The following is a 26,561-nucleotide window of genomic DNA, read 5'->3' as shown; positions in this document are numbered from 1 at the left end:
AAAAGTCCTTTCTGATACCTTAGCCAAATGTTTCTTAAAGTGTGATCCCTGGACCAGCATTAGCATCTTCCCCGGGGGACTTGTTAGAAATGCAAATTCTCAGGCCCCATCCCAGGCCAACTGAATCAGAAAATCTGGAAGTGAGGCCCAGCAATCCGGGTTTTAACAATCCCCCAGGTACTGTCAATTTTGAGAACTGCTTACCTAGCCATCTCTTTAGTGGGTAGAAAGAGCATGGACTGGCCTAGGTTTGAATCCTGGATCCATGAACTAGTGATGTGACTCCAGGCAACTCACTGTACCTCTTGAAGACTCAGTTTTCTCAGTGGTAAGTGGAGAATAGTTATGTTTACATTTTATAGCATCTCTAAGAAAAGCACACACATCTTGGTCCTTGAGAAGAATCCATTTTGTTCTTATCTCTGTGGGCCCTGTTCTAAGATAAGAGAAGTGACATTGAACTGGGTCATTCCCCATGGGGACACAATCTGAATTTCTAAAGAACACCCATTGCCTAAATAGAACATGTTACTGCTCAGAGATTATACTGAATTCATATACCTAGATCTTAGCACTGGAGCCAGAATCCCTAGGCTATCTATCATTAGACAGTTGGGAATTAAACCCAATTAATCTGAAACTCATTTTGATCCCCCAGGTTTCACTGACTTGCTTTTCTGCTGTGTTGTAAGAACCACGCAATATGGACCATCCCAGAATAAAACAAGGAAATCAGCAAGTTTATATTTGAGAAAGGAAAGCGCAGGCTTCCATCATTAATTTACTTTTTCACTCATTCATTCACTAACTCATTTATTCATCCAGTTAACACTTCTTGGTCTAAACACCATGCTAGACGCTAGGGATTGTGTCTCCTCCTTCTCCTACCAATTGTTGACAGATAACAGTATGAGCATGAAGGTCAGAAATGGACAGGGCATGAGGGAATTCGAGTCAGGAGCTATATCTTGCTGAAACAGAGGGTGGGTGTTAGGAAGTACCAAGGCATGAGAGTTGAAGCCAGTAAAGAATACAAAAGCGGTAAAGTCAATATCTGCTTTGGTTTCAATGCATACTGTTCTGCAACGAACTGCACTGGACGTTTGGCAAAGACCTTCCAGTTGTTTGGGCCTCATTTAAGTTGATCCCAGATGAATGACCCCATGGTAGGTAGTAGATTCGCCCGCCAAATACTGTTCATATTCTACAGAGGGCAGGCTAGTTAGCCCTCATTAAAAAAGAATCCTGTGTCTGCTACTACTTGACAGCTGAATCAGTCCGACCCCAAGTGAACTCCTTCTGGTATCCAGAAAGTCTGGCTAGTTTTTGGATGAATCTCCACCCAGTTCTTGGCTTTCATATCACTGGAAGTTCCAGTTATATGTAAGATGGAGTGAAAACATGGAACCTTGTTACAGGCAGCCCTTCAGCAAATGCATGCGTTTGGATGCTCCCTCAGACACGTCATTTAGGGAAGTCAGGGACCAGTATTTTGGACACAGAAGAGACATGGGTGGTCTGGGAAAGAAGACGTCTACTCAGTGCTTGGGTCTTGAACCCTTCCTGATATTTTAAAGGCGGTTTTTCTGTTTGCGTCAATTAAAACAATGGCTTACTGAGAGTCAAGTTGTGTTTTTCTTATTCCCAGACTTTAGATATTAAAGAAAACTCAAACCAGAAATAATGACAAGCATGCCATATGGGGTTGCTGACATCCTCGACCTCATTTCACCCTTGCCGCTACCCTGCAGGAGGAGATAATAATGTATTCTGACTTAACAGATGAGGAGGTGAGGTTCATTGCATCAAAGTGTATGAGCTCGTCGTTAACCCCAGTTTCTTGGCTGCAGATTTGCGCTCATTCCACTGCACCGGGCTGTCCTCAAGGAAAACCACTGTTGCCAGCACATGGGATTATAAGGAACTTGCTGGGAGAACTCAGAAATATGGAAACAAGATTATCCTCTGAGAGTTAAAGTTTAAGATAGGCACAAGAGGATTAGTGAGGAGACAGGATGGCTCCCAGGACTCTGAGAGTCAGCTGATCTTAATCCAACCATAGACTTAAATATATTTGAAGAAGGAGAGAAAGCAGAGTCACAGAGGGCAATTTTGGTACTCTGTCCATGCTGTGTGCTAGGAATCACATGAGGTACTCTGAACTAGGTGGTATTAGATAGTTTATTCATGTAGTTCTTCTTGCGCTGATACCTGGCTCACTCGACAGCCTTCAGCGTGTGCGACATGACATCCCAAGCAGTGTGGCCCACAGGGAGGGGATGCACTAGCTGTGCCCATGGACATCAGTTCATCAGCCAACATGAAGCTATTCCACACATGCCTTCATTTGTTTGTCACAACTAACCTGTGGACAGATGTGAACATGGAGTCTCAGGAAGTGAAGGGGTTTGCTACTTGTCACAGAGCTATCATGTGACAGAATGTAGATTTGATCCCAAGATAAGCTCTGGGAAAGGCCATCATTGGAGTTCCATAGAGCTGGGGATTTACAGCAGAAGGCTCAAGTTTTTCTGGTAATTTCTACTCACTACTCTTTTATGAGCTTCTGTCTTGGAAGCTCATAAAAGTGAGGGCCCCTTGGCAATTTGAAGAGCACCGTCTTCTTCGTTGGCTTTACCAGGGATTTGGACAAACAAACTGGACCCCAGTCTGGGGTTCCAGTCTAATATCAATTGACAAAGAGAGTCTGAGACAATTTTCAGGAGCAAAAATTATACCAAAAGTTGTATCTTTATCTTAGATACTGCTGTACACAGTGACTAAACTGTTTGGGCTGGAATTGTATCCATCCTGTCTAGTTATTGGGAATCTCATGCTTTTCATGAGCCCTGGGTAACTGGTAAGTATCAGATCATTGAACTTCAATAAACACATCTCAAGTACTTACCTACTATGCGTAGGGCACTGAACTGTGTTTCAGGGATACAGAAACAAAGAAGACATTCTTCCTACTTTCAAGAAACTTGTAGTCTAGGGTGGGAAGCATATTTTAAAACTTTATAACAACACTACCTTCTCATTGCAAACAACTCAAATAATAGAGAAGCATTTAGTTTTTAGATGCTGGAGAGCCATGGAAAGAATTATGCTGGGGCCTCACACCATGGGACTGGCATTTGAAAAGATCCTCAGCTGCAGCATGGAGGTTGGCCTACATGGCTGGAAGCAGGAAGCATGGGAGACCAGCAAGGAGGCCCTGGGGCAATTACCCCAGAGATGAGGAGGCCTGAACTAGGCCAGAGGCCTCCGAGGTGGATTTGAGAGCTCTTTGGGAGAAAAGTATGTGTTGGGTGGCTGAAGAGTAGGGAAAATAAAACAACTTTGGCTTAGGAAATGGACCTTGCTAGACAAACTTTTTCACAAGTTAGTCTCCTGGAAGGAGAGAGTGCAGCTAACCAAACAACCCTCCTTTTTGGGCAAGGTCTCCCACCAGGTGAATGGTTTGCCATATTTCCGATTCCAGGAACTGGCTGGAATAACACTTATGCAATGGGAACACATGAGGCCCACATCCAGGAGCCCGGCTGGTGGAGAACTTGGCAAGGCTGGGTTCTCTGTGGGGTGGAAAGTCCTGCCGATCTGCTTCAAGTGAACTGCCCTTGGATGTCTGACTTCAGGGGAAGTCAGCTCTGGCTGCATGGATGGCTGCAGGGATGACTGTGTGGGCAGCTGTGTGGGCCCAGAGCCACTGGCAGAGAGGAGCTGGGTGCCATACAGGGAGGAATGTGATCACTCTTCATGTTCACTTCTATTGTAAAATAAACAGAGGACACTGTGCAGGTAGGAAGCCCTGTTTTCTCTCCTATGCAGTGAATGAAGGGAGAGCCAGGAGCCAAAATAACCTGGTCCATCTCTTCAGTGCTGTGTGACCCTGGGCAAGTCACTTACCCTCTCTGATCCTCAGTGATCCAGTGTGTACAATGAGGGTATGCATAGTAGTCATCTCCTAGGGTTGTTGCAAGAATAAGAAAAAAGTGAGTGAAAACTACTAATACTGTGCCCAGAAACTTGGAAAAAGTAAATAAATAATGGTGCTTGAAGGGTCAGCTCCCAGGGGCTAGAGTTGGGGAGGTGGGGGAGGCAGAGGGCCATCTGTCAAATCAAGGGACAAGTGAGGAGTACTTGATAGCAATAAAGGCAGATTAACTTTATGCATCTGGGGTGAGTAAGCTCCTGAATACTTGTTGGCAAACCAAATGCATGCAAATCAAATCACTCTCAAAGCTGTGAGGAGGTTTCTTATGCACAGGCATCCTGATGGGAGTCCTTTTGTGAAACAGATATTGCTGCTGATTACAGTATAGTATGCTACTATCTTACCTGGACCTCTTAGGAGAAAGAGACAATTCATCTGTGTTGACTTCAGCACCTCTTCGGTCCTCTTTCTTCTTTAGTAAACCAAATAGTTTGTAGAGTCATGTATTTATGTAGTGTGCCTTAAGTAAGCCAGAAGTGTTAGTTGGACTGGATTCATGTCTCAGTGTTACAGGTGAGGAAACTGATACTCAGAAGGATTGTGAAGTTTGACTAAATTCATTCAGCTGGGAAGAGGTGCATTTAGAATACAACCCATGTCCTTTGACTGCCAGTCCAGTGTTTATTCTTCTCAGCTGTTAGTTCTTTCCAGAGACCCCTGAATACATGTAAAAGGCATGGCATGGAAGACCCTGGGAATGTGGGCAGGAGGTGAGGTTTCATCATCAGCATGGATGTTTTGTGACTGAGTGCAAGTATGTAGGACAAATACTTAGCTGAGGAGACTCCCTTCCCTTGCTCTCCACCCTGGCTGGGTATGTTGGAGAGAATTCTGGGCCACCACCACCACCTCCACCACCATTAGAATATTAATAACATGTTTTTCAGGGAACATCCTGAATGTCCCCCCACCCAACTCATCACCAAGTTCTCAGTCCTAGACAAAGGGTCTAGTGAGGGTTAGTGAGAAATTCCTCTCAAACCTCCTGCTCTAGCCTCTCCCAGCCTGGATTCCTCTCCTTCCGTGAGCTACACCATTGTGCAGGAGCTTTCTGGGAACCTGACTACTCACCTGCTCCATTCAGAGGCAGGACTCTCACCCTCCAAGCATCGCTCAATGCTAATGGTCATCACAGATGAGTGGTTTTCAAATTTGTGATGAGTGGAAAATTTACTCAGATTTTATTTTATAAAACTTAAAATGACTGAAAAGTAGTCTCCCCATTACCCCTCAGAAGATGGATGATCTAGCTTTGAATCTGGCACTTCCATCTCGGGGAAAGTGGGGTACTTGACTGAGGGGCACAGCTAAGATTCTTGGAGAAGGTGGCATTTGAGCTGAGACCTGAGTGAGGCAAAGGAGCTAGCATGTAAAGAGATGGGGAAGGACATTCTAGAAGAAGGGAACAGTGGGTACCCAGGCCTTGAGGCAGGAATAATTTTGGAATGTTCAAGAAACAAAAAGGTGGGCATAGCTGGAACCTAGCGTGTGACCAGTGAGTGAGGAATGGAGTGGTAGCTAATGAGGATGGGGAGGCAGGTGGGGCAGAGGCTGCGGGACCTCAGTTTTCTGATTTGTAAGTGCGGATAATAGCCATCCTGCTAAGATTGCAGATACCTGAAGGAACATTGCTAACTGAGACACTATTACAAATCTAGGTCACATTGTCTTGGTACTATTTCTCCAAGGCCTAGTGGAATACCTCAATACAAGGTTCACTGTGGGCTGCATTGTTTTCCAGACTTTTCTATCACCTGATAGGCAAATGAGCAAATAGCAAAACCAAAAACTCCTGGTTTGGCAAGAGCGCCCTTCTTGTGGCCATCTTATAATTAGCATGTGAGTTGTTGTTTTTTAATTCTCATCTGAGGATATGCTTACTGATTGTAGAAAGAGAGGAAGGGAAGGAGAGAAAGAGAGAGAAGCATCGATGTAAGAGAGAAACGTTGATCGCTTGCCTCCCACACATGCCCTGATCAGGGACAGAACCTGCAATCTAGGCAGGTGTCCTGACCATGAATCCAACCCATTACCTTTTGGTTTATGGGGTGATGCTCCAACCAACTGAGCCATGCTGGCTAGGGCTAGCATGTGGATTTCCAGTGAGGAACTCAGAGAGGAATGTAATCACTGCCATCGTCTTAGAACTGCAAGAGCCTGAGGAAGGCCTGAGAGAACTGAACCTGACATCAGACCTTTTCCAAGCAGCCCACTTTTCACACTGTCTGCAAGTGGTTAGTCTTCCCTCTTTTAGCAGTTTGTGGCACGATGTGTCCTCTGACCAAAGCAAAGCTCACTTACCTTTGCACAATTTTTCAAAAACACATAAGGCTCTTTTTCCAACAATAGAGCTCAGGAAAGGCAGAGAGGAAGACAACCTTATTTCTGTTGTAAGGCTGACTAGGCACTGAATAATCCCAGATAAAAAATACCATTGGCTTGGTTTGTCCTCTCTAGAGCATATAGTCAGGCAATTGCATTTAAGCTCTGGTTCAAAGGCTAGTATATGTATCTCATTTAACAATTAAATGCACATTTCAGAGATGTGATAACTATCTCCCTGAAGTCTCTCTAAGCACAGCCATGGCCCAAGAGCTGCTTGAAGAGGAAACTCACTCTTTCCTTCTCATGGATGGCTTCTGAGACACATGGTGTGGCCCATTCTGCATTTTTATACTACTTTTATGCTACTTTATACTACTTTCAAGTCCACTGCTTCTGCTTTACCTTCTGGCCTTGCCTTGCCCTTTGACCCTGGTGATCAGCTTTACTTATTCTGCCAACACTGGGGCTCAGTCTCAATCCTGAATTCTAGTCCTTTGTAATTTGACTTGTGCCTGGGACCCCATCAGCCTTGGTGCTCTCCCCCCATGGGCAATTCCACTGGCCTCTGGGGGCCCCACAGGCAAGGACTAACATGCAGAATTACCCAGTTGGTCACTTGGTCTGCCCCATGACACACTGAATTCATACTTCAGGATGTGGCATCTTCCTCTAGCTCCAAGGGAATGTATTCACTCAATATCCACACATAAATTATCCGGCACTGTCCTGGGTCGGGATTACAAGGAAAGGAGGTGGGCTTGTCATAACAGAGAGGAAATAGATGAGTTCGAGAAATCTGAGTTCAGAGTAAAGCTGCATCAATCAGTTGTGTGACCTTGGGAAAATTCCTGGACTTTTTGAGCCTGAGTTGTCTCATCTGTATAATGGAGATAATTACTACCTTACATGGTGATGGGTAACTTAGAAAATTCAGTGAGATAAAATATTTAAAATACTTGGCATTCAGCAGATGATGAATAAAAGATAGCTATGTACAAACACCAGCATATCCACAGATACACTGGTATATTTTGAAAAGAAAAAAAAATCCAAAACATAAGCCTCAAATAATGAGAAATTACCTAATGTTTCTCCAACTTTCCCCCCGCCACCGTGTCCTCTTCTTCCTTCTCCCTATCTATGAGCATGTAACTGGTATATATCAAATGAGATAACTGATGTGGGATTGTTAACTTATTGGTAAACAAGCTTTCTAAAACGGGGCTCCTGTTGCTGCATGCGCCCATGGGTGTGTGTGCGTGTCTGATGAAATTAACATGTGATGTGTTAATCGCCCATGTGATGGGTGACAGACACCAGGCAGGGCCCTTTCATGTGTATTCTATTTGCTTTTGTTTCTAAATTGTAGCAAAAACACAAAACATGAAACTTGCCACCTCCATGATTTCTACGTGCAGGTTTAGCAGTGTTAAACATCTTTATATGTCGTGCAACCAGTCTCCAGAACTTTTTAGCCTTGCAAAACTGAAACTCTCTACGCCCATTAAACACCTTCCCGTCTCCGTGTTCTCCCATCCCCTGGCAGCCACCATTCTCCTTTCAGTCTCTGTGAACTGGGCTGCTCTAGATACCTCACAGAAGTGAAATCATACAGTATTTGTCTTTTTGACTGGCTTGTGTAGTATCCTGTGTAACCCTCACAACCACCCTGTGAGGTATGCTTTACTATTATTCCTACCTCATGATGGGAGAGGAAATGAAATATCTTGGGCATAAGATATCATATACAGGCAGGAGCCAACTCATGTTTGAGTTGGGGTGTACAGGTATCCACACATGAGTATATACTAAAAATTGTGCAGGAAAATAAACAACATACATTTATGTACATGGTGAAATCTCTCCTTACATATAGTCACTTATTTACAAATATATAAGTGGCATCATTTTAAGAGGAAAGAATTTTTTTATTCCAAATCTGTCTTGTATGATTGTTGTGAACTTAGAAATAAGGAATATAAAGTAGTCCCTAGTTACTGCCACACTTTGCAAGTTTATTTGGGGAAATCTGTGTAGTTGATGGAAAGAATGCAGGCATGGGAGCTTCAACATTTATGGTGCTAGCTGGGGAGCTCAGGTTTCCCTCTCAGTTCACTTTCAGGTGATAATACTTACTCTCCAGGGTGGTTCAGAGGATCTTGGAAGCTGGTATGTTTGAGGGTCCAGCCCTGGCTCTTCCTTATTCCCACTTCCACACTGTACCCATCTCAGGAATTCCTTTCTGCCTCTGTGTGCTGGGTTTTAACAAAGGCTTTTTTTTCACCCTCTTTCCTTCCTTCCTTCCTTCCTTCCTTCCTTCCTTCCTTCCTTCCTTCCTTCCTTCCTTCCTTCCTTCCTTCCTCCCTCCCTCCCTCCTTCCTTCCTCCCTCCCTCCTTCCTCCCTCCCTCCTTCCTCCCTCCCTCCCTCCCTTCCCTCCCTCCCTTCCCTCCCTCCCTCCTTCCTTCCTTCCTTCCTCCCTCCCTCCCTCCTTCCTCCCTCCCTCCCTTCCTTCCCTCCCTTCCCTCCCTCCCTCCCTCTGTTCCTCCCTTCCTTCTTCCTCCTGTCCTTTGTCCTTCTATCTTTCTCCCCTCTCAGCTACATGGTCCCATCTCTTGTGCCTGTAAAAGAATTCACTAAGAAACTCAATTCCACTTTCAGGCCGACTGCAGAACTCCCACTGCTGTCAGGGAGATTTCTGGGCCTTTAATGAGGGGAGAATTTGATCCTAAGACTCCTGTTAAGATAAAGGCCTGGTTGCTTTATTAACTCTATCCAGCTGGGGTACTAACTCACAGAGAAATAATTAAACATTCCCAGTCTAAGAAAGGTCAGGTTCCAGAGAAAACCTGGCCTGGATATTGTGAGAAAAGAAAGAAGGGTGATTATTTACCCCTCTACCAGGAATCATTTCTTGAGAAACTAAACCTCATCTTTTCCTTTCTGGAAGAATGCTCTTCCTCTCTCCTCCAAAAATCTGGACTTTATCTTAAAGTTCATCTTTACTCACTCAGCTCTCAACGAAAGGTTGCTGCCACCAATCCAATGCCAACAGGAGTTCCCCATCTGGGGTGCAGTAAAAAGAGACTCTCTCTGCTCAGGTAAACAGTTTGCAAACTGGGGAAATGCAGCCTCAGGTGTAAACTGACACTATGCTCCCTCAAGATAAATGGGGGACTTGCTTATGAGAGGGGACGCAGAAACCGCAGAATGATGGGTCCCTTATAATACAGGCTTCCCCAGCTAGGTGAGTATTCTAGAAACCCATCTATATCAGTGTACCAGCTGGTGGTGTTGTGAGAGGCTGCATTCGGCTTCAGTGAATATGTTTTAAGGCTCTTTAAACACATTTGCCTATTTTGATGATGAGTAACTTATGAGCACACCTGCTCACTCCATACTGAGTGTCCAGCAGTTTTTGAGCAAAAGCAGCATGACCCCTGTGCCCCACCCTCCCTGTTCACCTGATCTTGCCTCGAACAGCTTTTATTTGTTTCCCCAGATGAAAAAACTCCTCAAAGGAAAACGTTTTGCCAATGGGGAAGAGGTAAAACAAAAAACAACAGAAGCACTAAAAGGCATCAAAACCAATGAGTTCAAAAACTGTTTTTTTCCTTCAAAATTTCTTTTCTTTTTAAAATTTTAATATATTTTATTGATTATATTATCACAGTTGTCCCATTTTTCTCCCCTTTATTCCCCTTAGCCCTGTACCCCCCTCCCACTATCATTCTGCCACCTTAGTTCATGTCCATGGGTCGTATATATAAATTCTTTGGCTTTTCCATTTCCCATACTATTCTTAACCTCCCCTGTCTATTTTCTACCTACCATTTATGCTACTTATTCTTTGTCCCCTGTCCCCTATTCTCCCCCATCCTCCTCCCCATTGATAATCCTCCATGTGATCTCTATTTCTGTGACTCTGTTTCTGTTCTAGTTGTTTGCTTAGTTTGTTTTTGTTCTTTGGGTTCGGTTGTTGATAGTCGTGAGTTTGTTGTCATTTTACTGTTCATATTTTTTATCTTCTTTTTCTTAGATAAGTACTTTTAACATTTCATATAATAAGGGTTTGGTGATGATGAATTCCTTTAACTTGACCTTATCTGGGAAGCACTTTATCTGCCCTTCCATTCTAAATGATAGCTGTGCTGGAGAGAGTAATATTGGATGTACGTCCTTGCTTTTCATGACTTTGATTATCTCTTTCCAGCCCTTTCTTGCCTGTAAGGTTTCTTTTGAGAAATCAGCTGATAGTTTTATGGGCACTCCTTTGTAGGTAACTCTCTCCTTTCCTCTTGCTGCTTTTAAGATTCTCTCTTTATCTTTAATTTTGGGTAACTTCATGATGATGTGCCTTGGTTGTTCCTCTTTGGGTCTAACTGCTTTGGGACTCTCTGAGCTTCCTAGATTTCCTGGAAGTCTATTTCCTTTGACACACTGGGGAAGTTCTCCTTCATTATTTGTTCACATAAGTTTTCAGTTTCTTGCTCTTCCTCTTCTCCTTCTGGCACCCCTATGATTCACATGTTGGAATGTTTAAAGGTGTCCCAGAGGTTCCCAAGCCTCTCCTCATTTTTTTGAATTTCTGTTTCTTCATTCTGTTCTGATTGAATATTTATTTCTTTTTTCTGCTCCAAACCATTGATTTGAGTCCCAGTTTTCTTCTCCTCATTGTCAGTCCCCTGTATATTTTTTATTCACTTTGTATAGCCTTTACTTCTTCCTCTATTTTACGACCATACTCAACCATTTTTGTAAGCATCCTGATTACCAGTGTTTTGAACTCTGCATCTGATAGGTTGGCTGTCTCTTCATCCCTTAGTTGTATTTTTTTTCTGGAGCTTTGATCTGTTCTTTCATTTGGGCAGCATTTTTTTTTGCTATGCACTCCTGTTATGTAGTAAGGGGTGGAACCTTAGGTATTCAATAGGGTGGGGCAACCCAGGTCGTTGTGTTGTGGCACTGTATGTGGGGGAGGGGTCCGAGAAGGAATGGTGCTACTTACTCAGCTCTTGGCTGGCTTTCAGTCACTTCCTCTGCTACCCACAAGCAAATTGGGCCCTTCTGGTGCTGTTTCCAGGGTGGGTGGTTTTGTGTATGTTCTAGGACCCCGTGGGTCTCTCCAAAGAACTCTCCTGTGAAGCCAGGAGATTCTCTTGCCACCCCAACCCCCACAGATTTTTTCAGTCAGAAGTTTTGAGGCTTTATTTCCCTGTGCTGGAATCCTGGGTTTTTCGGTCTGTCTCACTCCCTAGTTTTTCTTTCTGGTTTATCTGCAAGCAAATATGGGACCACCCACTTTGCCAGCTACCACCTTGCCTGCCCTGGGACTCCCTCCCTGCTTTTCTGCTAGTCCTCTCCACTCTGGCTGCCTGTCTCTGCCCTTCCTACAGGTCTGGGTGAATGTTTCTTCTTTAACTCCTTGGTTGTTGGACTTTGATACAGTTCAATTTTCTGGAAGTTCTGGTTATTTTTTTGTTTTTAAATTTGTTATTGTTCTTCTTTTGATTGTGTAAGGAGGCGAAGTGTATCTATGTATACTTCCATCTTGGCTGGAAGTCCCAAAAGCTACTTTAAGTGGCTGGAAAATGTCTCAGCAGGGGTATTGCATCAAATGGAGAGTGCTTTGAAGGTGACTGAAGTTTAAACATGTAAGAATAAATACCCAATATTTTTATATTTAAATACATTTCATTTTGGGTCCCCCCTTGAATATAAAGTACTTGCCATGGTGGTCCGTGTTTGGTCCATTTTTATGCAAATTTGGAATCCAAATTTGCAGTTTGATCAGTCCACATTGCACTGTCCTGATTGTTCAGAATGTCACATCCTGACTGATCATTCTGGAGTCATTCTGACTGGTCAGTAAAGATACCAATGGGGAATATAGCTGGTCAGGTCCTATTGGCTGGGGCAGGCTGCAGGATGATTCCATGGACTCCTTTAAAAGGGTTGGATCAGAAGGCAGGAATACAGCACAGGAGGCTTGGTAGCCTAACCAAGCCTCCTGTGCTGTCCCCTGAAATGCAGCACGTGTGGCTTTCCCCTGAAATGCAGCACGTGTGAGAGGCCTCCTGTAAATAACAGCTGCTGGGCTCTAATTATGGATTTGGGCCCAGTTAACTACAATAAGTCCTTTTTGACAGGTATATTCCTTCCTGGGGTCAACACAACAAATATTTATTGAACACCTACTATGTGCCAGATACTACGCTAAGTTTGGGGTGAGGATGGGGATACTTAGAAGACATCCAGCTCATTAATACCATTTTATATTGAAAGAGATGAAGGCCCTGAGAAAAGTCAGTAATCTAGGATAACAGATGTAGTCAGGACTTGGTCCTGCTGTCACTGCCATAAAATGATTCCTCATCCCAGGCAACGCTGACCCCCTTCCTGTCTCCTTCCACACTCCCTGATCTCTCCTTTTTATAGTTGGCACCTCAGAGTTTCAGCTGTGCAAGCACACTGCAGGTGGAACCATGCCTAGGCCCACTTTACCTTACTGCGGGTAAACAGTTTATTAAAATACATGAAATTCAATGAATACATCAGGGTATGGGAAGACTTCATTCAAGAGGAAGAATTTAAATTGTCTTAGAAGGAAGAGAGCAGTGTTCAGGAGAGATATGAAGGATTAGATAGGGGCATGTGTTATGTATATAGACCATTCAGGAAGGAGGCAATAATCTAAGCGAACACTGATAAAAAGCCCAGTATGTTTGCAGACTGGTAATTTGAGGGCCTGAACTTGAAGGTGTATTCATGAGGCAGGTAAGTGGGGAGGAAGATGGAAAAGGATGGCCCTGGGGTTGTTGTGGGGTGGTAGAGTTCAAATCCTCATTCTGTTAATTTGCTAGCTGTGTGACTCTGGACTAGTCACTTACCTCAGCTTCTTTGCTCTTCTGTAATAGTAACCGCTGCTAGGGGGCTGCTAGCATCAAGTGCAGCTATGCAGGTCAACAGGATGTGGACTGTTCCCAGATGGCTCTAGGTGTGCAGGATAAATTAGTGTCATCTCTCAACAGTGGAATGGGCTGCTTTGTGGGTTTGTAATGCAAGGTCTATAAGGCAGCTAAAGGTTAATCATGAAGTATAAAATGATAAACTTAAAGAGTTTGAACAGTGTCTCTAAGCCAGAAGATGTTGGAGGTTTATGAGAAGTGAACAAATTATCTTTTTGTTTGCTTTTTTCTGTTCTTTTGTTTTTAGGAAACTGTGGCTCGGAGGTGGGAAAGTTCGTGTGGGAGGTACAGTGAGGAGGGGTGTGCTTGGACTGGCATGAACGAGAGAGAGTGTGGTGGGAGAAGAAGCGAGAGAAGAGCTGACTGTTTAGAGCCCTGTAGGACATTCTAAGGACTAGCTTCTACTGAGTGAAATAGGAAACCATGGAAGGATTTGAGTAGAGAACTGATACGTGATCTGATTTTATAAAGTATCAGCATGGCTGCTGAGTGAGAAACATCTATAAAGGGGCAAGGGTGGAAGCTGGAAATCCAGCTGGAAGGCGACTTCAGCAATAATCCAAGCAAGGGGTGATGGAAGTTTGGATCTTGGGGGCAACGGGGTAAGTGGAGAGAAGGGGTAGAACTGCAGAAGGTGGAGCAAGCAGGATTTGCTGATGAATAGAAAGTGGGGTGTGAAAGTACAACAGGACTTGAAAGTCTTTTAGCCAGGTAATGAGTACAATGGAGTTTCCATTTACTAAAATGGGGAAGTCAGGGCAGAGCAGGACACAAGAGTTTGGTTTGGGGCAAATTAACTTTGAGATGTCCATTACATGGTCTAGTTGAGATGTTATGTATGGACTTAAATATTTGGGTCTAGGGTTTGGGGCAGAGGTCTTGGACAGAGAAACATTTAAGAATCTTTGGCATATACATAGTATTTAAAAACCATGAGTAAGATCATTAAGGAACTGAGCATAGAGAGAAAATAAAAGGTCCCTGAGGACTAAGCCATCCAGCATTTCAAAGTGGCACAGGTGAGGGGGACCTGTTGCAGAGGAGGAAATCAGAGCTTGGGGAATTAAGCAATTTGCTTCCCAGTGAGTAGCAGAGATGGGAATCCAAGCTCCATAGGTCTGATCCCTTAGCAGTACTCCAAATGCCGGAGCAAAGAGGTCTTTTCCTGAAGTCATAATACATGGGTGGCTTGCTAGGGCTTCCCCTCTAACTAGGCTGGGATAGCAGGCTATGCCCTCAGGTGTGAGCAAATGACACTTCACACACTGGTAGAACCAGATGACACATCCATCAGCTCCACCTGGCGTAGTACTCAGGGATCTCCAGGGAGCAAGAAAGAGCTGGTAATTAAGAAAGATTCCTTTCCTGAGGTACAGTGGGTCACGGTGACTGTCAGGGTTGAAAGATTGATGACTTAATAAAGACCACCTGAAAAGGCAATTGACCAGCAAGAGAAAAAAATCATTGCCACCCACTTACTGCCCACAGCATCTCAGAGACCCACCATGAAAGCAGAGCTGCTTGGAACTATCCATACCAGACATCACGGGGCTCCATTTTAGTTGTGAATAATCCTCCACCAACCACAGGATGCATTCCTTCATTCATTGATAAACAGTACCATCTGCCGCATTCAATGACTGGATATATAGAGATAAAGAGGACCCAGTCCCCTTGCTCTCGGGAGTTCAAAATATCCTGGAGGTCATGATTATATTCAAGATTTGGGACAAGAGAAGTGTTCCATGTTATAAGATTGCATGTGTTTTAAAAATTCATTTCTATTATGGTATGGAGAATTAGAGCCCAGCATGCAGTAAATCCTCAATAAGTTATTCACTGAAGTGTGTGTGTGTGTGGATCCATGGAGAAAGGGCCCAGAAGTGAAACTTAGGACCAGCATTACAGCTACACATTTGCCTAAAAACAACAACAAACCACAGCTTTATGACTTCAGATAAGTTATTCTTGTCTGCATCTTAGTTTGCCCATCTGTTGAAAAGCAGGTTAGGTTAAATTATCCTTGCAAATTTCTTAGATCAAAAGCTAGAATTTGTTGAAAATTCTGAAAATCCGCAATCAAAACCCCCCTTCCTAAAATGCTGCTGAACGCCACAATGCATGTTTCATGGGACAGGCATTCTAGAGGGCCTAAGAAAGAAGGCAGCCGCATGCATGCTAGGTGCACCTTGCCATTCTGATAGTGGAGCCACCTGCTTCTCCAGTACTCTTCAGATCCCACTTTTTCAGGAGTTTAGTGGATAGGGGCTTGGCTGGGCAAGTTGCTGTACAGCAGCCCAACAGTGGCAAGGTGAAGAATATGTGAATTACCTTTGCCTTTTTCAGTGTCTGCCAGCATCGGTACACATGTTGGCCAGGAATATGGTTGCTGTAGAGCTTCCTCATGCCTTGAGCCAAATGGCTGGTTCCCCAGCCCAGAATTTGGTCAAACGGAAGACATATTGCAAAAAGGAAAGGTGCACTTTTCAATGACACCTCCTGAAAGAGAATTTGCTGAGTATTCTCATTCAGTACAGAGGGTTCCTGTTTGGGAGCTCCTAGCCTCAAATTTTCCTAAGGGAGACAAGCCCTGAGTCTACAGTTTCTATCCTTGTCACCATCCCTTTGGTTTCGGCTTTTTCTCCACAGGGCAATTACATAGCCTCCAGTGAGGATCTGTCTTCAGTCTCCTCCAGTCCATTTTCTATGAAGGAACAAGAGTTACCTTTTTGGCAAAAGAGAGAGAGGGTGGGGGGAGAGAGAGAGAGAGGGAGAGAGAGAGAGAGAGAGAGAGAGAGAGAGAGAGAGAGAGAGAGAGAGAGAGAGAGAGAGAAGAAAATACTCCAAACAAATGAGGTCATGTCATCTTCCTGCTATGAGCCCTCCAAACACCCAGCATGCCTGCAAGTCCCAGACAGTATGGTCCATTTCCCTTCCCAATCCTTTCTTGTCAAATTGTGTTGCTGTCCTTTCCATCACTAATTCCATCCACTTTTGATTTCTTAAATTTGCCACATTCCTTCCCACCTCAGGAGTTTTGCCTCATCTTTTCTCTCTGCTCAGGCTTCTCTTCTCTCTGCCTTTCCCTTCCTCCCCCTCTGATTATGTTCAGCTCCTCAGAGAGTCCTTCCCTGACATTTTACTTGAAGTGAAAGCCCTCACTCTTTTCTGGCTTGGCTAATTGTGCATTACAGCATGCAGATATTTTATTCATGTTACTTTGTGTTTGCCCCACCACTCCTGCTAAACTATAAACAGTAAGCTCCTAGGAGAGCAGAAATCATTTCTGTGTTATTTATGGTTGCCTGCCCTTACAGTGCCTATCTTAGTACCAGGCACATGGTAGGTGCTCGATAAATCCTTGCTAAATGACCCATCTGGTTCTGCTCAACTTCCTAAAACCAATCTCCACCCCACCCCACTTAGCCCTGTTATACCAGAGTGTTGGCAGTTACCCTCACAGGCAGCATTCTCCCTATCCCCTGCTTCTGTGCCTTTGCCTGAAATCCCCTTCTTTCCTATGCTTTGCCTGAAAAAGTGAACTCATCCTTCAATGCTGCTCAGATATCATCTCCTTCTTGATGCGTATCCATCTCCTTTATCCAAACAAAAAGCATCTGTTCCATGGTCTGCACACACCTGAACCACAACCCCTGTCATTCTGCCTTGTGCTTGTCTGTTTCTACATCTAGCTGAACTTTTTGGGAATGAGGAATATATCTAATTCATCTCATATACTCACTTCTTAAAAGTGTTTGTCACATAGTAAGGGGTGGATGAAAGTGGAGGAAATGCATGTTTGGTCAAATTTCCCTATATGGAGTCTTCCTCTCTGAGAAATCCCTATGTATATACCTCTTGTTTGAATATTCCCTCTTTGAAATTTTCTCTGGGTCTCCTGGTTCAGGAAGACCATCTCTTTGAGTTTTGTCTTTTAGGATGAGGCAGTCGGTTTGGTTTAGAAAGCAGAGTTTGCCATTATCTACTTTTTAAAAAACCCTAGCAATTAGCACAGAGCCCTTGGTGGGTAGAGTAGTGAGGAGCCAATGCTCCCCAATACTTTGTTTATTGCTCTACCCAGTGGTAGGACTGGTTGTTAAGAATTCATTCATTCACTTATTCATTCACTCTGCCTGTTATTCTCCTGCTATGTGTCAGGCATTGTGTTTGTGCTGTGGTCATACAGATGAAAGAAGTCCTGCTCCTGAAGTATTTCTTGTGGATAGGGAAGTGCAGACAGATGGAATAGTGTGATTAATGTTCTGATGCAGTATGTGTTTTCAGAGTCATGTGGGAGCATGGGGAAAGAAGAGCTTTCATCTACCTGAGGAATGGTTAAGGAAGTCGTCTGAATGCAGCAGTTCTGTTTGTTGACTTCTGATAGGTGAGCAGAATTGCTTTGGTGGATCAGGGAGGTGAGAAAGGGAGGAAAAGAAAACTAGAAAAGGTAGAGGAAACAGTATTCACAATGGCATGAAGCAAGGAGTAGTAGGCGTGGTTGAGAAATTATGAGGCATTCACTGAAGTCTAGAGCTTTGCTGCTTTGGTGTGTGGACCAGCAGGGTTGGCATCACCTGGGAACTTGCTGGATCAGCAGAATGTGGAGCTCTACCCTGGACCAACTAAATCAAAATCCATTTTCACAAGATTCCCAGTTGATTCCTGCCCACATTAAAGTTTAAAAAACAGAGGGTTCTGGCCACGATGGAGGTGCAGGTAGAAACACTTCACTTCCTTGCACAAACAAAAGAAGGATAACAATCAATTTAAAAACAATAAATAAGCGGAACTGCTAGAAAATCAAACTGCATGGAACTCTGACAACCAACGAGTTAAAGAAACATTCATCTATACCAGAAGGAGGGGCAGAGATGGGCAGCTGGACAGAGAGGAACCGCTGAAAGGCTGTGGATCATGTGGGCAAAGCAGGGGCTGGCTGACACTGACCAGGAAACTGAAACCTCTAGCTGAGGCCCATGGAATCCTAGAACATACAAAAATCCACCCACCTGAAAATCAGAACCTGAAATGGCACAAACTGCTTGTGGGAAGCAAGGGAAGTGACAGAAAGTGGGGCTAGTGTGGAGTGAGCTGCATTGTTCCCTCCCTGGCCCCTCCCCACAGACAGCGCCAGATGCAGCAAAGAGGGTTGCCCTGCCCTGGTGAATGCCTAAGGTTCCACCCCTTACTATGTAACAGGTGCACTGAGACAAAGAAATATGGCCCAAATGAAAGAACAGATCAAAACTCCAGAAAAAGAACTAAGAGGAGATGGACAACCTGTCAGAAGCAGAGTTCAAAACACTGGTAATCAGGATGCTCACAGAAATTATTGAGTTTGGTTGCAAAACAAAGGAAGCAATGAAGGCTATACAAAATGAAATAAAAGAAAGTATATAGGGAACCAACAGAGAAGGGAAGGAAACTGGGGCTCAAATCAATGATTTGGAATAAAAGGAAAAAATAAATATTCAACAGGAACAGAATGAAGGAACAAGAATTCAAAAAAATGAGGAGATGCTTAGGAACCTCTGGGAACACTTTAAGTGCTCCAACATCTGAATTATAGGGGTGCCAGAAGGAGAAGAGGAAGAGCAAGAAATTGAAAACTTACTTGAAAACATAATGAATGAAAACTCCCCCAATCCGGCAAAGAAAATAAACTTCAAGGAAGTCCAGGAAGCTTAGAGAGTCCCAAAGAAATTGGACTCAAGGAGGAACACACTAAGATATATCATAATTAAGTTACCCAAGATCAAAGATAAGGAGAGTATCTTAAAAGCAGCAAGAGGAAAGGAAAGAGTTACCTACAAAGGATTGCCCATAAGACAATCAATCTTAAAAAACTGTCCTAGAAAACAGTCTTAGAAATCATTTAAGAAATTATTTCTTAAAAAATAGTATAGGCAAGAAGGGCCTGGAATGAAGTATTCCAAGTCATGAAGGACCTACATCCAAGCTGACTTTATCCAACAAAGCTATCATTTAGAATGGGAGGGCAGATAAAGTGCTTCCCAGATAAGATCAAGTTAAAGGAGTTCATCATCACTAAGCTCTTATTATATGAAATGTTAAAGGGACTTATCTAAGAAGTAGAAGAAGATCAAAACTATGAACAGTAAAATGACAACAAACTCACAACTGTCAACAACTGAACCTAAAAAAAAACAAACAAAAAACTAAGCAAACAACTAGAACAGGAGCAGAATCACAGAAATGGAGATCATATGGAGGGCTATCAGTAGGTGGGGGGAGGATGGGGGGGGAAGGTACAGGGATTGAGAAGCATAACTGATAGCTATAAAATAGGGGGAGGTTAAGAATGGTATAGGAAACAGAGAAGTCAAAGAACTTGTATGTACAACCCATGGACATGAACTAAAGTGGGGGGAGGATGTTATAGAGGGGAGTGGTATGGGTAGAGGGGGGATAGAGGGGAGAAAAAAATTTGGACAGCTATAATAGCATAATCAATAAAATATACTTAAAAAGAAGAAAAAGTTTAATAAACAGTGGGTAAAGAGGTATTTTTCAAACTGTAACATGGATCAAAATTATCTGGAGGGTTTGTTAAAAGAAAAAACACAAGCCCTGGCTGGTGTAGCTCAGTGGATTGAGCGCGGGCTGCGAACCACAGTGTCGCAGGTTCGATTCCCAGTCAGGGTACATGCCTGGGTTGCAGGCTATAACCCCCAGCAACCGCACATTGATGTTTCTCTCTCTCTCTCTATCTCCCTTCCTTCCCTCTCTAAATAAATAAATAAATAAAATCTTAAAAAAAAAGAAAAAAGAAAAAACACAAATCTTTGGGTCCTATCTCAGAGTTTCTGAGTCAGTAGTTCTGAGTGGGGCCTGAGAATCTGCACTTCTCAGAAGTTCCTGGGTGATGCTGATGTTTCTGGCCCAAAAACCATGCTTTGAGGACCACTGGAATAGAGTATAATGGGAAGGATCATTTCTGGGAAATGAGCTTGGGCACTAGCAGGATTCATACCCTGAAAGGCCTTGATTGGAGAGGCGTGGCCTTTCTCCTGTAGCGTGGTGGAGCACTGTGGAGTTTTAAATGGGAGGATGAGTGGTCAGACTTGTATGTTCGGACCATCACCCTGGCAGCATGTGGAAGATGGGCTGGATAATGACAAGATGACTGACTGTCACTATATTCCAGGTGGGACTGATGGTTTCAACTTCAATTTGGATGTCAAAATGCATGGGAGTCAGAGACTGATTGATTGAGTGTGGGGGCGAGACTCACAAGCCTTCCTCCTCCTCGGGACCCAGGTGTGGAGCACAGCGTGTAGTACTCTCAGTGCCCGTGGCTATTGCCCTTTCATGCCCAGAAAGCCACCCGTTTTATCTGCCTTGTCTTCACAAGTCCGCCTGTGGCTCTATCTGACAGGTTTCAGCCTGCAGTGTTTGAAGAAAGGGGTGCAGTAAACCATTCAGAAATAGGATTTATTAATGGGAGGCATGTAATTACTGCCAGACACAGCAATCTGAAGAGTTTATGGCCTAAGTGTTTGGTGTCATTCATGAAAACAAAGTGGGTTCTTGGCATGGACACTGTCACCCTGTGACCAGATCTGTCTGTTTATGTAATAGCCCATCCCCCCATGTCTGCAAGTTGAGCCTCGCTGAAGAGGCAAAGACAGATAAATCACCAGGGCAGGGGTCTGGCTCTGTGGACGATGGGCCTCTCTCGGCCCCTTGGCGGGACAGGTCCTAGTTCCAGAGCAGGGCTGCTGGAGGGGATCATGGCCTGTCTGCTTTTTGTCTCCTGGGCTTCTGACTCTATAGTAACAAGTCAGCACAGGACCTTTATGAAGGATAGTCCTGAACAGTTGTGACTTCTCCAAAGCCTTCCTTGTGTCTATTTCACATGTCAGCAGACCCTCACAGAAGCCTGTGAAGCAGGCAACCCAGGTTAGCCTCGCCTCTTGAGCAATGAGGAGCTGAGGTCCAGAAAGCTTTCACGGGTGTCCTAGAGTCATATGGCTGAGGGAACAAGCTTGTGCTGAGCTTCTCTGAAGCCACTTGCACCTCTCAGCTGGGTAGGCCAGGCTGCCTCAGGTCTGCAATGAGAGCACTGGTTTGTTGTGAGGACAGACCTAACTGTCAGAGGTTCTGACTGCCACAGGACTTGGGCTCAAGCCCAGGACTTCTCTTGGCTAGTTCTGTGTGCTTGGGAAACATGCCCTCAGCCTCAGTCTCCTCAAAGAGAAAATGAAGAGAGGGAAGTAGGTCAGCTTCCCTCCAGGGTTCATGAGGATGAACGGGCACTGCCGGTCTTAGTACTGGCCGGTCCTCTTTCCCCTGATGTGTGACCGCCTCTGAGCCTCATGGAAAGCTGTGTACTACTCACACAGGGATCCTGACACTCAGATGAGATAATAGAGGGAATATGCTCTGGAAAATCCACATACACCATTCAAATGTGAGGTAATAATAGGAATGCCAAAACAACTCTGCCAAAAAAACCCAGCAACTTTTGAGACGAAAAGCAGACCTGAGTGCTAGAATCTTCATCATTGTGATTGCTTTTGCACAGAGAAACTTTTCTGCCCTTTCAAACATCTATCTCAAAATGTTATTTCATTTTGAGGACTGGAGAGACTGTAAAGCACAATATAGGAACCATAGTAAGCAGTGGGTACATGATGGGTATCAGTATGCTAATTAGGAGGCTTCATTGACTGGAAGCCCTTACAGGGGCCTGACATCTTATTTATCTTTGTATTCCCTAGGGTCCAGCACAGGTTCTGGCATACGGTAGGTGCTCAGCAATTATTTATTAAGCTGAATCAAATTGGCTTCTCTCATGTTCCAGGGGTTCTGTGAAGGCAGAGCCTATGTTTTACTCATTTCTCTTTCCAGAGCCAAGCCTAGTGTCTGGCACAGAGTAGGCGCTTAGTCAGTTCAGACTGGATGGAAATTAAGTACTGTGAAAAATCAGGCAGACGTTTCTAGTGTCTGCACTGAACCGCGAGGGGAACCCAGGGCTCCAGGTAGGAAAGGAGTCTGGGATTTGTAGCCTGAGCAGGAACCGGTCAGATGACAGGCTCACTTCAAAGGCACATGGTGGGGAGGGAAGAGGATGCGGTTTCTCAACCGCCTGTTTGGCTGTGTGGGAGCTTCAGTCCGCAGCAGAGGTGGGGCAGGGGGAGGTTGGCAGCAGAATGGAGACCACAGCCAGGACTATAGAGATGGAACAAATGAGCCAGAGGAGAGGCAGCAGCTCTAATGGAGACAAAACGTGTTTAAAATCTCCTTCCCCTCTCTGCATCTGCAGGACCAATGTGGCAGTAGCACATGTGTGCTCGCATGTGTGTGCTAGAAGGAAAAAAGGCTTTGCAGCCAAATAAATCTGAGAGCAGGTCCTCCCACTGCAAGTCAAACCAGGGCTGTGGGCTCTTGAACATATTTTCTCCCCCCTGAATCTCCATTCCCTCATCTTAAAAAATGGGATCAGTGATTCTTACCTTACAGGGTTGTTGTGGATATCAAAAGAGTGTTTTGTAAGCAATAAAACAGCCATTTATTAAGCACCTGCTCTCTCCTAGGCACTGAACCTCATCACTACATGGATTTAGTGTGTAATCCCCTTAATCATCTTGAAAAGTAGTTATTATTATCATCTCTAGTCTCCACTTCAGAACAGAGGAAGCTGAAGTTCAGAGGCATTGAGTAATTTGCTCAAGTGATAGTGCCCGAAATCCGACTGGATTCGTTTTCTAAAAATTCCACGATCAATATGTACACGATGATTATATTTCTCGAATTGTTGTCAAGCCTAAAACCCTCTCACAGGGGCAGTTTTTCTTCACTGTCAGCACTTTTCCTCCTCCCACCATCTCTCTCTCTCTTTTTTTTTTTCAAAAAATGCAAACTTTGGCTAACCTGGCAGTCGGCAGAAGAAGGGTGACTTCCACTGAGCCATTTAAACATGATTTTGTTCTCTCTGTCCAGGCACTCTTTGGCTTCAATGGGACATAGATCAGGGAATTATTTCTAGTAGTTTATATGAGGGAAAGTTGCTGAAAGTTAAACTCTTGGATGACCCAAGAACATCTGAAATATCAAACTATTCCTCCAAAAGAAAACTATCAACTCGAGATTTTTTGGAGTCTTTCTTTGAAGCTTTAGCCAAGTAGGAGACAAATGTGGACGATCAGGAAAGCCAATTAACTTTTATTGAACTCTACCATGGGCCTGTGTTTTGATGTATTGTCTGCTCGATCTCTTCCAGTCACCCTGTTTGGTAGGTATCATTAGATCCATTGGACAAAGACGCTCAAAAGGTAAACATTTGTCTAAGTTCACACCATGATCATGCATCAGCTGAGATTCAGACCCTAGCCAGTTTGGTCCTAAAACACAGGCCCTTTTTACTACTACTCTCTGCTTCTCGGTCTGCTAGTCTGCTGCTGAGAGCTGTTGCTTCCCCTAAACTCCTCCTGAAAGGAACCTGTCTCTTTGTCCTGTACAGCACCAGAAAGATCTGAAGAAAACTTCGTACCTGCAGATTCAGAAGGAAAAGCACTTTGGCTTTGGGACTGTAGGAGACCACCAAAAGGCTGCAGCAGCAAACATGGGTGAGCTCAACTTTTGGAAGGTGTGCTTTGTGAAATGAACGCCGGCTGGACGTTTCTATTTTGGGATGTGGGTCTAGGCATCAGGAACAGGCTGAATCACTCTCTCTCTCTCTCTTTTTTTTTTTTTTTTGGCAGGGTAGTTTGAGCTTGAGGGGAGGAACAAGAAAGAAGCAGGGAAGGAGAGTGCCTTCCAGTTCATTCAATTCAAAGGGAGTAACACGTAAGCAACCCATGTGCAGGTTCCATTATTTAGTTCTATAAAGTAGAAGGTGTCCTACTTGCTCCACCCCATTTAATTTTTTGAACTCTTGAACTGTGTCTGAGAAAAATCAAGTGAGCTTCCAAATACTCAGTTTGCATGCCATCTTCAGAGTTCTCCTTCTGGGGCTATAGCAAGCTCACAGACTTTGGAGTTCGCAAGGTACATGTTTTACTTTCAGCCATGCCACTTACCTCTCTGTGTGGCTTTGGGTTCGCTGTCTAACATCTCTGACCTCAGTTTTCTCATCTGTAAGATGAATATATTAATGCTTGCTTTTTAGGGTTGGCATGGTTATAAAGTACTTGATACTTAGCAGACACTCATTAAACATTCATTACTTTTTCCTCCATGTGTCGCAAAGTGCGAACTCTTTATCTATATGCTCTTAGGTAAAGAGGTGGGCATGAGTGATGACCTATAATTTTTAGGACAACTTGGATCCACCCTGATTGTTGGCAGAGTCCATCCTCTGTGGTTAAGACTTAAGCCAATGCCCATTATGTCATTATGGAGCCTGCAGAAGTGATTACTAATGTTACTTTTCCAGTTCACTGCTGAGCAGAGAGGAGAGAGTTTTTCACACTGCTGGCGGTTTGTTGGAGCACAACGATACAAATCACAGATGGCTTCCTCGGCAGATGTGGCTCTGTAGAACTGCAGTGTGGGTTTACAAGGGGTTTAATGAAAACCTGGCAGCCTTCCAGGCTTAAATCAATCCTCTGGGGTTCTCAGCTCATACACACACAGGCCAATCTGCAAATGTCCACTCTGTTGATGGTATGGGGAATGCTAGGGTGAAAAGTTTTTACCTGGGAAACAAAGCCAAATGTATCTGGCTAAGTTCACAGGCTTCGGGCCTGGGAGATGGAACAGTGACGTGGAAGGGAAGTTGGTAGGAGGGAGGCCTACATCTGGAAGATGTCCAGGTGGCTACTGCCCAGCTGGGGGTGATCTGGGTCCAGGATAGGACGATGGCTTCCCCAGCTGTGTGGGGCTCACATTTTCTTCTCCCTTACCATGGGTTAGTCTGAAAGGAGTGGGCAGGAGCTACAAGCAGTGTATGTGGAATAAGAAAATAGTTTCAGTTTAGCTGATGGTGTAGACTGGAGTTGGACTTGACTATTGTTTCCTGTGCTTGAAATACTTTTATCCTTCAAATGGTCTGTTTGCTATTCTTCATCTGTTTTATTTAGGCTCTAGTGTCATCTCCTTGAAGAAGCCTTCCTTGATCACCTCCCTGAAAGAGAACCTCCGAGCTCTTAGCTATGCATTTGTTTCATAACATACTACAACTTATTTGCCTGTTTGCTTTCTGTTTTGGTCCTTTAGTAGGATGTAAGCTCCTTGTAGGTAGGAGCTCCAGCTAATATAGCCCAGTGCCTAGTCAGGTACCTGGAATACAGAAGACATTCAATAAATATTATTGGATAAATGAATACATTTGGGACAAGAATAAACTAGATTAGTGTTTGCAGCTTTATGCCACCACTTATAAGCTGTCTAACTGTCTAAATTATTTAATCTTTCTTACTATGGTATTCTTTAGCTGTAAAGAAGGATAAAATACAACAGAGGGTATTTGTTTATGTTGTATGTGGCACATAAGAAACATTTGATAAATCAAAGCTATAATTCAGTCTGAGGAATTAAATTAACCACAAACAAGTATTTACCACATCCCATAGTAAGCATTTTTGCATACATTATCTTACCTGATTCTTCACGAAATCCCTGTGAGACAGTCTTCTCATTTCAGAACAGAAAAAAAGAAAGCAGAGATTAAGTACCTTGAACAAGCTCACATAGCTACTCAGTGGCAGAGACAGTACTGATGCATTTCTACTTTTAAAGCCATAATTTTCCCCCATAATTCCAGGCTGCTTCCTATTAACACTCACTCTGGATAAATAAACATAAGGAAGCCACATTCTCTGTTCTCTGGGGGTTCTGGTTTAGGTGATAAGACATATGTAAGAGTAAAATGAACACTAATAAAAACCAACTCTTTTAAAATGCTGCTTTGAAGTTTACAGAGCTTGTTCCAATATTTACAATATATTCAAGTTTTAAAAGATTATTAACTAGGATATATAAATAATTTAAACAAGTCAATAAGAAAAAGAGAACTCAATGGAAAAATTGACAAATTATGAACAGGCAGTTTGAATGGCCAAATATCACATGAAAATATGTTTAACGTTACTAATCATGGGGAAATTCAAATGAGAATAATGATCAGACTGGCAAAAATAACAGAGGAGATCAAGGGTTCATGAGGATAAGGAGACACATATCATATCACTCTAGTGGTATTATAAATTGATAAAATCAGTTTTGGAAGCCACTGGCAATACCTAGTAGAGGTGAAATTGAACATGCCTTGGGACCAGGGCTTCCTCTGGGAAGTAAAATCCTTGCC

The 26,561-nt window shown here is 43.8% G+C and overlaps 1 long non-coding RNA gene across 1 annotated transcript; it reads left to right on the top strand.

The window, feature by feature from the left end:
* The first annotated feature begins 20,104 nt into the window (after positions 1-20,104).
* LOC118500635 lies at positions 20,105-25,787 on the top strand. Its single transcript, XR_004903213.1, has 3 exons — positions 20,105-23,880; positions 24,021-24,100; positions 25,336-25,787. It is a non-coding gene; the product is annotated as an uncharacterized LOC118500635 (long non-coding RNA).
* The last annotated feature ends 774 nt before the right edge of the window (positions 25,788-26,561 follow it).

The sequence above is a fragment of the Phyllostomus discolor genome, chromosome 5, assembly GCF_004126475.2.
Source record: "Phyllostomus discolor isolate MPI-MPIP mPhyDis1 chromosome 5, mPhyDis1.pri.v3, whole genome shotgun sequence".
Lineage (NCBI taxonomy): Eukaryota > Metazoa > Chordata > Mammalia > Chiroptera > Phyllostomidae > Phyllostomus > Phyllostomus discolor.
The sequence above is the reverse complement of the archived record's forward strand: the minus strand, read 5'-3'. Positions and strand labels throughout refer to the sequence as shown.